Here is a 12724-nt window from a genome sequence, read left to right as displayed (position 1 = left end):
TGTTCTTCCTCTTAATCTGGTGTAATGCTTAATTGGTTCAGGAATAGGTGATTCATTAATATAAATATGATTAATTTTGGCTCTGCTGCTAATCTATAGACAAAAAGAATATTAAGCATTTTTTCTTATGTATTGATTAAATCCCATGTATAATTTTGATACCGTTCTGTGGACCCCACTCATATTTGAAAGTCTTTAAGAACCCTCTCTACACTGCACACTAGAGAGTTCTGATTCTATGATATTCTTTTGCAGTTATAGTTATCTGCCCTTAGATCTAAATTCTAAAAAAAAATAGACATTTACAATATACCGGTAATACTCAAATTGTGATCAATTCAATTTAAATTGATCTGCACCTAGATCTAAATCCTAATACATTTACTGTAAATTACTCCATTTCTAATCAATTCAAATTTTCTTAACATTTTAAGAATCCAAATTAAATTGATTGAAAATGTTATATCTACATGTGTTTTCCCTGTGGGACTTAAGGTATCTGACCCATATTAGGACCAAACATTCTAACCGTAAATATCTATTTTTGAAAAATATCCTGATATTATTTTAAAGAATTTTAGAGTAGAAATGGATTTACCAAGAGAAGTTTTCAAAAATGTTATTATCAAAGCAGAAATTAATTATTGAAGAATGCATTGAAGTCTATGGAAGGAGGTAAGTTTTCTAAGATTTTTTACCAGACAGATTTTTCAGCCCATACATATCTATTATGCATTCATTTCCATTGAGGCTAATATGGATAGGATACCTTAACAACACATACCTTAACAACAATGATTTCCATCCACTAGCTGATACTGTGATGTGTTTGAACATTTCTCCCAGATGTAAATGCAACATACCATATAGTGAAAATTACATACATATTATAAGCTCAATGTTAACACCTATACCCAATATATTTTCCTCCATGTCCGAAAAACATTTTACACTGGTGTAGAGAGAGTCCTTAAAAATAATACAAAACCTCCATACACTATTTTTGAAGCTATGCCTTCAACAGACTTTTAATGTATATGAGATTAAGTGATTCCTATAATACTTAAACGAGTCTACATAATATTTTGATTATCTCCCCTTATGAAAGACCTTGATTTAGTTAAAATAAAATGGTATACTTGAAAAAAAAGTAAGAAATATTATTGTATAGTCCAGAGAAATTCATAGATAAATATTAAATTATCTCCAAGACCGTTAAAATTGATCTCTATGCAATATTTATAATTTGAAATACAAGAGAACACTTTTCATTGAACCCAGCAATACTTTGTGGAAGGATTATTTATATTAAATCAGCAAGTGTTTCAGATAACAAGTTGAAATTTATCACAATGAGATTGTGGACAACAGACAAATTCTCATCACATGAGCCATAGGCTATTGGTAAATTTAAAATGTATACGGTAATGACGTACCTCTTGCATGTCCAGTTCAACCTCTTCTAAGACAACATTGTCAATCTGAAAAATGTCATTGTAAATACATTTGAACATATAACTTATTTATGAAACAGAGATTTATTTCCTTTCTTAGATTTCCCTTTTTTTATTACACATATTTTTAAGTTACATGCCTTTGATAATTTAATGATTACCTCCAAAGCTTCCATTAGATGATCACTAGTACTGGTCATATTGGTCATGGGTAAATTAGGTTGAGGCACATGGTCAGGGTCCTGTGGTCTAATATCCTATAAAAATCAGACTTATTAATAATCAAAATGAATGTATATGAAATACTACAATGGAAATTTGTACATAATTCAATCAGTACTGCAGTTACTTGGTTAGCAATGTAAAAAAAAAATTAAATATACATACTCAGACAGCTAGTTCATAGAATAATTTGAGTTTAATATATTGAGTTTGTAAGAGTTGAAAGTGAATGATATTATTTTATTTATTCATTATAGTTTAAACAATAATACTGTGCCAGTAATGTAATTCAAATGTTCCATAAACAGGTACATTTAATATTTCTTACAAATGTACTTATCATTTTTATGTATTCCTAATTAAGAAGTGGACTTAGAATTCAATTAATGATTGTAATATGATTGTAATAATGATTTTTAGACAATTTATATATGCTCAAGAATTATACAAGTATAAATGTGGATTTTTATATGCTGTGAAAAGCAGAATAACTCTTTCAAAGTATACATTGTAAGAATGTATTGTGATTTTATGAATACTGTGTTTATAGAATTTCATTTTGATTATGATACAGTATCAGATTTATCAATTTATTTAATAAATCTGTAATATATTTCATATTTTTAATTTGAAAATAAATGCATTGCTACAGAATATTTTAGGTCACCAATGTAGAACAGGTAACACCTACACCTATACCTAATTAATTAATTTTTACAGATCTGGTCTTTAGTTGGAAGTATACATTGTTTTCATTGGCTTGGACTTTGTAAAGTTAACCCAAATGAAAAAGAAATCTAACAAAATACTTTCAAAATATCTTCAAAACACTAACAAATCATACTTTTATATTTTCTTAGTATGTTTTGAAAGTGTTGCATTTAATGAAACATCAATGGAAGACTTTACAGGATGGAGTGACATGGTATTTTGTTAATGTTTCATTACATTGTTGGTGTTTTATTAATGTTTCTTTACACTCTGCAGAATGAAATTGCATTTTGAAAGTGTTTCATTATACTTGTCTGCATCAAAGTAATATTTTGTTAGCATTTCATTTGATTAACAGACATGTTTAGGGTTGAATTATCTAGGTGCAGTAAAATCTTCCAAGAACAACTTATCTATTTTCATCCTGTGTTACTAGTTTTGCGCCAATTTTCAAACCACCAGCACTAGGTCAGAGAGAAACATAGAGATTGATGAAGGGACATGTAAAGTATATACATGTATATTGATCCCCGATTGGAAAAAGCATAATCAGGATGACTCTGGATATAACAGAGGTATTTATTTATTGCATGACATAAAGTTCTTTTATGCTGGACTACAGTGACCTTCAGTCTGTGAATGTGGATCTGTACATATATGGCCTGTTTTTATTGGGGTTTTGTTCATGTTAAGATTGACCTTTAATCCATATATTACCCAGCTTATATCAGTTTTAAGCACTGGATTAAATGATGAATTATAATTAAACTTGAAAATTCTGTGAAAATGTATGTGATTGGAGAAGTGGCCAATGGCTTAATAATTATATCTCTCTAAAAAATTCAAATTTAGTGGTTTATTGATGATTTGTTGCTTATGATTTGTTAGTAGTTTGTTAGAGTGTTTCGTAAGTATTTTGTTAAAGCGTTTTGTTAGTAGCTTGTTAGAGTGTTCCGTAAGTATTTTGTTTAAGTGTTTTGTTAGTGGTTTGTTAGAGTGTTTTGTTAGTGGTTTGTTAGAGTGTTTCGTAAGTAGTTTGTTAAAGTGTTTTGTTAGTAGTTTGTTATAGTGTTTTGTTAGCTCATTTGCATGTGATTTGCTATACTATCGAAATACTTTCAAAACATGTGTTTTGTAAGTAGTTTGTTATAGTATTTTGTTTCCCCCTTTTTTTCATTTGGGAATAATTGTGTTTTATTTATTTACTTATTCTCCCTCCAAAAGATGTTGTTTTTATGGTCATCCTTTGTCCATTGTTTGAGTATAGAGGGCTATATTTACAGATTTGCAATATCAAATATCAAATAGAATACTGAAATACTGAAATATCAAACTTTTGACATTGACAGAGACAAAATTTCTCTTTATCAACTTAATGTAAGCTAACATTTATATACTAATTCTAATACGATTTCTAATATTTGATTTAAAGTCTGTAATTTTGCCAAAGCAGGGCTCTCACACCCATTTTTGGTACTGGGGCCGGGGCCATTGAAATTGGGAAAAAAACGATGTTTTTATAAAAATTGGGAAATTTTTACCAGTCATAATTTAAACTCTTACAACAAGAAAAATCAAATAAACACAGAATAATTAGATAAACTGAAAGGAATCATCATCATCGACTTACTCTTAGTAGAAATATTATTTTCTACACGACAACAGTACTGCAGGGATCAAACTTTTTGACCACGTACTGTAGCAAATATCAGCAGATTTATTTTTACTATCAATTTGTAATATTGAACTTTTACTAGCATTTTTTCTCCTTATAGTAATTCATATAAGATTTTTAAAAATAATCTATATAAAAAATAATAATTTACCTCTTGGAAGCATTTAGGCACTAAGGCGGTTTTATAAAGATGAAATCTGAACAGATACAGAAAACTCATCCTTATATTTTTAAAATTAAATCATTAAATACACTGGGAATATATTTTTTTGGAAAATTACATAACTTTTTTACTCCAGTTGATTAAGTGATAGTAAATAATTTAATGGAATATCTAACGTTACATTGTATTTACCATAAACGAAGGAGTGGAGGAAATTCGGATTAAAAACAAACGATCGTTTTTGGAAGTAAATAAGTCATGTAGTGCTGCAAAATGGATAAGGTTATGGGGATTTACAAACTTTTGGAGCATGGTACCTAATTTTTTTTAATTGTTAAGGAATCTAATAGCAAAACAGTGAATAAAATACCTGTAGGCCTAGTGCTTCTCATTCAGTCATTGGTAATCTGAATTTTTTTTTCTTGCAAAAGGTGGCAACCACAGGTCGCTTTTAACTCACAATTTTAAGTATTTTCCGTTAATTTCGAGCCCTGACATCATAGATCTTCACATTCTGTGACATGTTGTGAATGAACAAGTCGTACCCAAGAAAATTTGTACTTTACTACAGACGACTAGACTTTCGTTTTCATACTAAACTGGTTCCAGCATATAAACAAACTACCAGTTCATAACACGAACGTGTTTCCTTCATATCTTAACAGTGCTTTTACGACTGTCAAAGATATGTTTTTTATTTTTTTGTTACAGTAATAACTTTGAAGCAATCATGCATTGGCATGATTGGGAATTTTTACACTTAAATTTGGGAAAAAGGGTACCTTTTTCACGTTGGGAATGGGGCCGAATATCGGCCCCAATTAAGGAGAATCGAGAGCCCTGCAAAGTTAATTCCATAGCACTTGCACGGTCAGAATCTGATTTGAGAGATATAGTATTTAAAAGTAACTGTTTTATTGATATCATACATACAGATAGTAGTTTTTTATTTGAATAAATATGTAAATATTCTCATGATGATAGGTTTACTGATGTAAAATATGATAATTTGTAGCTATATATAAACAGGACCTTGTGAACTATATTATTGATTCAGACAGATATGAATGGGAGAAGCTCGATCCAATAGATTGGTAGAATATTACTGTTTTATATATTTTATGATTATCCTGAAATAGAATAGTCTGTGTAGATATTATTGTAAAATATAAATCAGTTTTGTTGTGTCAAGATTTTATAATTTTAAAAGAGTATAATATTGCAAGGGAGTTTTTATCTAATTCATGTATAGAAAAAAATACACATTTTTAAAAAAGCTATTAAATTTGTAAAAAAGAATTTAATTAACATGTGTCTACTGGTCTAACACAATCAGTACATTAAGCTATGTTGGTAAAATTACCTACCAAAGCTTTATTTAATTACCTACCTCATGTAGCTTAATAAGTCTTAATTTAGGCATTTCGATCATTAGAAATTTTCACAAATTTAGTTTTCATTTCATAAAAACAATAAGATACACAAATTGCTACTATTATTTATACTAGTTATGTTCATAAAAGCTATATTAAAATGGAAAATATTAATTCAAGCAAGAAGTCTGATTCAGTATCAAGGCAAATGAAGCTCAGGGATTTTCCATCCACTGCAGGCTCTTCCCATTGGAAATATTTTAAGACATTTTGCAACTTTTGGGGAAATTTTACAGCAAGATGTATTTCAATTAATAAACATTTATAATTATTATAGTTAAATTTGACTTTTTACTTCATATTTTAAGAACTTTACTTCAGAAAACATCTATTATAATGTTTTAGCCAAGTCTCCAGAAATTATGTTCATTTCATGCAGAGTTCAAATTTGACAATGTTTGTTTTACATGAATTTTTCAAAAACTTAAACATTCAGAAAGTTCACTTTTTGGAAAAATTGAGTTAGGCCTATTTTGAAAAATTGGGAATCGGCCCTACACGGGGCAGTGGAAAATCCCTGAAAGCTACTTCAGATATACTTTAACTTTAATTAAATTGAAAAATTAATTGATAACTTAAAATCATACTTACTGAAAAAGATAAATAGCTGTGATCTATCCCAGAATACATACATGAGCTTGAAATAAACAAGCTCAGTATGTACACCTGAAAATGCAAATTCACACTTGTAAAAGATTTAAATGTAATTTGATAAATTTTGATTTGTAGAACAGGCCTTTAAATCTGTTTGATCAGACACAGAAAATAAAAGATGGCATATATACACATAGTGCCCCTCCCCTTGTCTCTTCTGATTATGTGAACTATCATAAGAAGTTAATATATAGGCCTACAATATACCTATTGGCCTAATAATAAGCTTTGCCTTATTACCCAAAACAAATATCTTCCAATATATAAAGCATTGTAATGAATTTCATAGCAAGAACTTGTCACTAAAAGGTGTTACATGCATTACTACATGTTGTCATGTATCACCCCTGATAAACTGTGGTTAATTTAAGTTTTAAAACAATAGGAAAGGGTCATTACACTTGGTCCTATCGTCAGTATTTTTTTGAACACAATTTGAGTATGTTATCAGGCGCATTTAATACTTACAAGGATGCTGACAATCGCTATGAAGTTCATCTTCGCCATTGCTAAGAATGAATGATTAACCCCGTGACGTCAGAGGTCAAGGAATAAGGATTTATTTAGGCTCAATTATAAATAAAAGTTTAATTTTTATCTGTTCAAAATTGTATAGTTCAACAAGAAATATAAATTTCATTCATTTTTATTTTAATTCCGTACGCAAAAAATATGTTTCTTTCATCCAATGAACATCATTTGTTTTTCCCGCCCTTACGCACTAGGTTTTCCGGAAAAAAAATTCTTCACCGTTAAGTTTCTTAGATTACGCGAGATCTCGCGAGAACTCTGAGAGTCTGTTCATCTGCCCTTGTGACACATTCTTTTTTTTTTCATTTATACACGGAAAAAAAGAAATTATATGGGTGTTTTTATGCGTACAAATTATGTGGTATGTAAATGAGGTTTTCCGCTTATTTGTTGAAAAATTTTTTATTCATTTTGTTGTTTTTAATCGCGATTCTACGAAAACATCGGTGTCCGTTTTTGGTTTTAACATTTATAACAGAGTACTAGATTTACCGCTTTTTGGCAGGTGATACTGCTGATTCAGTAATAAAAAGACAAGTTTCCTAGAGTTTTTATGTACTGATGAATTCATATAAACCCATAAAATATGCCTGAAAAGTTTGAATAAAATCTGTGCACCGGTAAAAAAGAAATCGCTAAAAATCCCAAATCCGGGACCGTCGGGAGTCGGGCGTCGGGAGTCGGGAAGACTAGATATACCGCTTGCCAAAACAACCAGCGCTGTGCAGTGTAAACAATGCTACACCGAGAGTAGGTGAATCCCTGGTATTAGACTCGATTATATAATTTAGGCATAATTATTTAATTTAGATAGATTGATTATTTCACTAATTACTTATTTGAAGAAGAAAATAATAAATAATCAGGGTTTTAAGACAGGAAACCTAGAAGTATATGCCGTTTCGAATTTGCTCGGTGTTCTATTTTCTATGTGCAAGAGGTTTATTATGTCAGCCCAGGTTGTATTTTCTTGCAAGGAGATCGATGATATATTCAATACAAGTTCAACAGTTGCATGTATTAAAATTTTCAATGTTTACAAAGATTTAAGATGCTACGGAGTAGTCCAAAGCTGTGCTCAACCAGGTTTTTTTCTTCTGAAAACAGCTGTGTCATTTGAACTATGTTGAAATATCGACAGGACTGAATGCAATATTAGCACGCAATATAATGGTATCAGCGTTTTGTCAGTTCTTTAATTTAACTGTTTTGACATCACACTGCTGCTGTTAATTTGCTCAAAGCACTGAATGTAATCAATGACAATGATTTGAATTGAATCAGCAGAGGAAAGTACAGTATGCCTACATTGGTAGACAGACACCTCGGCCCGTGCTGGTTGACACCTCGGCCCTGACAGGTCGGCTCAAAATCATTGACACCTCGGCCCATACCGAAGACTGCTCGGCCCGTTAGGAATAAAATTAAATTTAGTTTGTTTAAATTAGTTTAATTTTTTTTTTACTTTCTATGCCACGGTAATGTAATGTACTATGTATATTTAATCACTATACGTATACTATAAATATAATTTCAATATTTCAGTATTTTCTAACATAACCACAGTACAACATCAAATTAAAATCCGTTGATTGGGAGGTATATGTAATAGGTCTACACAGAAGTTTATGCCCTGGTTTTCAAGATTTATTGATTTAAATTGTTTATATTTTATATATATATATATATTTTACTGCTTAATTTTAAAAACTCATTGGCCTATTTTTTTCAAATCAATTTAATAAAATATCAACAAGGGTTTCTTAAAGAAACTTTTCATTAACATGAGTAAGTCTCCCAATTATGGCTTTTCGTAATTAACTCCTCATAGTCACCACCCCATATGACACGCGCTCGAGACTCCAAAAGGATGTACCGCATCTTCTTGTTTGTTTAATGATTAGCACTTATGATCAAGTTACTAATGAATTGTCTTTCTTTAATTACCGTCAATTTGCCGTCTTGGAAGATTGCAAATGTATCAAATTAATTTTCTTTTGCATTTCATAGATATATAACAGCATAAATAATAAATATATTTAACTAAAATATTATATTTCTGTTTGGACCGAGGTGTCTTTTATGTGAGCCGAGGTGTCTGCAAATTTGGGCCGAGCCGTCGGAGCCGAGGTGTCAATGGGCCGAGGTATCGTTGGGCCGAGGTGTCGTTGGGCCGAGCAGTCTGACATTCCCTACATTGGTCTATAACTGTGCTGTGAAAAAATTATCAAAATGTACAGTTGGTACTTTTACCCAGGGTAATTACCTATGCTTAGATTGTACATGTATATATACAGTGAAACCTATCTAATCCGACAATCACATGCACTGGGAGATGAATTTTGTGTCAGAATAGAAAGGATGTCGGATTGAAAGAGTAAAATAACATTAAAATCAGTAGGGCTGGGCAATAATATCGATATTTCAATATATTGCAATACAATGGAAAAAGATATCGTATCGCAATACGATTTTGTATATATCGATATATTGGCAATATGTTTAGATTAAGGAATTTTTTCATTAAATATAAATATGGACTTATGAAAGTTTGTTATTTAGCCAAATAGTAAGTCAGAAGTTGTTTTGTGGGAACATTTCAAAGCATAACTTAAATAAAATCAACAAGATATTTGCCCCCGTGTTGGTTACTTATCATGGTTATGTACATTCCGCATGTGAATTAAAGTATATTTAGTAAGAAAATGCAAATTTTATTACATTGAAAATATTGCAATACATATCGCAATACAGTTAAAAATATCGCAATATGAAATTTCAGGCCAATACCCAGACCTAAAAATCAGTAAAATGGGAAGAAATGTTAGGTTGGAATTTACAGTGTGATTGATTTCACAGGTGTCGGATTAGACAGTTTTCAGTGTATATACATTTATAAGTTGTGACCACTTCTAAAATATTTACAGTAGGCCCCTATGCAGTATGTTATTATCAATTTCAGTTAAGTGTGTACAGTTTAACATTACGTCACATTCTATGATAACAGCTGCACTCAAGGGTAGACACCTCCTAGCCGGAAGCTTTACGACTGGAACCCTAATCTCTGATCGGTTGCTCTTGCAGCAGCTTATTTCCTTGTCAATGTTGATAATATGAGTTGACCAGTCACACAGCAGGGCGTGAATTAGTTACGCTGGGTGCATCTGTCGAGAAAGATTGTGACGTAATGCAAAACTGTACGCTTAACTGAAATTAATAATAAACGTGGGATATGTTTTTGATCAACAGAGGGATATGAGGATTCCAACTTTCTGTATATACGAGTAATTGTGGATTTAACAATGAATCAGATGTAGAAAACTTCAAAAGTTTTAAGAGTGAAACTTTTATACCTCAAAATGTTTTAGAGCTATTGTAAAAAAAATTTTTGGACATGTAACAATGTTGACCTTTGACAAAAGATTAAGGTCAGACATCCACTAAAGGTCTCAGAAAATCAATTGTTTAGGGGTCCAAGCTGTTATTTTTCTCCTGAAGTTTTGAAATATGAAAATCTCCCAAAAACTTAATATTTTAAAATTTAATATAAATTGGATTGAATGGATTCACTACAGAAAAAATGAAAAAGTTCTGGACTTTATCATGTCCACTGATGTAATGTAGAACCATATTACAAAAGGTGTAATGATCCTATAATACATTAAAAAACATGAATATGATAAAATCCATAATATTTTCAAATCCTATTGTGAATCATTCATTCAATCCAATTTTAAACAAAAAATATCACATGGAAAGAATCAGTCATAGATTTAAAGAAAGTTTCAAATGATAAAAATGTAATTCATTCATTTTCATAAATTTAAATGTTTAATTTAAATACACATTAAATCAATATAAATGTACTGTTGAGGTCAAAGTTCTCTGTGAATTGTCACATTTCAAATGAAAAAAAAACTACTGGTAGACAACCTTCAACATAATAATTATCCCTTCAATATACATGTGATGTAATACTTGTAGTCATTTTTATAAAACAGAAACAGGTATTAGTATTTTTCACATAATTAGCACTTGATGATGCGTAAGTCATTGTGTATTTTGCATAACTTTTCAACTCCCAATTTTTTTTGTTCAAGACAATATAACTTTTGGTCATTTTTGTTATTTACAATAAAAGATAACAATATTTTACTCATCTCATCTGGAAATACATATACAATAAAACATGCTTATAACAAAGAACTACAAATGCCAGGGACAGATAATTTTGCTTAGTTTTAACCATAATTTTTTTTTATATATCTGTTAGTTAAATTACTTTTATATTTCTAAGACAGAGAATGAAAATCACTTCACTATAAGCTTCATTTCATTATTCCTGCTGCAGACTGAATTGTCTAGTAATGCCAGACTTTTTCTTCACACCTTAGCCATCCAGATTAAATGTTTGGACTTATGTTGTTCTTTCATCATGGAAATACTGCATGGAAGAAGCTTTTTGTTGTAGATATTTAAAAAATGCATTGAAAACCTCAAGATCCAAGCCCGTGCAAAAATTGAACAAATTATTTTTCGGTACCATTTCATGGTATATTTTAGAATCTCTTTGAACAGCACAGAAATTTGGGTCTTTGAAGTGAAATCAGCAAAAATATGGACCTCCTCTCCAATCTCCCATGTAGAGTTGTCGTTCGTTCCTCTCTCAGACACTGTCCTTGGGAATGTATGAGCTGATGGAAGATAGTGCCTCTTTTCATCAGAAAGTATTTTCAAATAATCATGGCCATTGTTCTCTGGTGCCTGTTAAATTAATTAAGAAAGTAATCAGTAATTAAATTTAATCATGCACGCAATCCACAAAATATTTAAAATATTTGCTAAAAAATAGTTTATAAGTAAACAAACTTTTACAGATATATACAATTGCAATTGGTGTATATATATATTTTTTAAATTTAGTCTGTTATTTCAAACATAAATTTGAATTATATTTATGCATTGCCTTAACAGTTGCAGATGACTCTTGTTCAAATTCATGCTGTCCATCAGTAGCTGTTGAATGTTTATCAGCCTTTGATGCAGTTTCTACTAAATTAAAAAAAAGTTAAACATTTAGCTCATTCCCTGCAGTCTGTAAAGTATATCTTTTAATAATCACTTCTTAAATAATAATAACTATTTTAACTGGTATCTGAAAATGTCTTAAATCAGTCTAATTGCCAAATAAACATATTAGTTTACCTGTTCTTTCTGGAAAACAAGATGGGGTTGCTGTTACTGGCTTATAAGATCTTGCATATTTATTAAGATGCCTTCTACTAAGTGTTCCCTATATGAATAAAAACAAAATATCATACAATCTACTTAGATATATATATTAACCTTTTAAAAAAATATTATACATTTAAAAGAACACACATGCTACAGTCGCCTGTGTGGCACAGTGGTTAGAGGGTCTGCTCTAGAGTTGCGAAGTAAGGAGTCAATCCTTACGTCGCGGTTCGAATCCCACTGTGGGACGTGGAGACTGGTCCTTCGGATGAAACCATATAAACCGAGGCCCCATGTCGCAGTAGGTGCTGGCATGAAAAAGATCCCTCACTGCTCAAAGGCCTTGAGTGCCGATCATAGGACAAAATTTGTAGCCCTCCACCGGCAAGTGGTGGCGTCTCCATATGAGTGAAAAATCTCGAGAGGGACCTTAAACAATATACAATCAATCTCATGCTACAGGTTCAGTAACACTGATCATTGATTTATTCAATTTAAGATTTTAACTGCAAAATCGGGCACCACCTTTAAGCATAGTTTCTGTTATATCCTCCCCCCAATAAATTGATTTTCATTTTAGCATACATTGTGCAGTCAGGGAGGTCTCATGTAATTTACATCTATTAGTCAACATTTTTAAAATCTA

The sequence above is a fragment of the Saccostrea cucullata genome, unplaced genomic scaffold, assembly GCF_032062105.1.
Source record: "Saccostrea cucullata isolate Sc308-1 unplaced genomic scaffold, CSIRO_AGI_Scuc_v1 ctg14866, whole genome shotgun sequence".
NCBI lineage: Eukaryota > Metazoa > Mollusca > Bivalvia > Ostreida > Ostreidae > Saccostrea > Saccostrea cuccullata.
Note: the sequence above shows the minus strand (reverse complement) of the source record.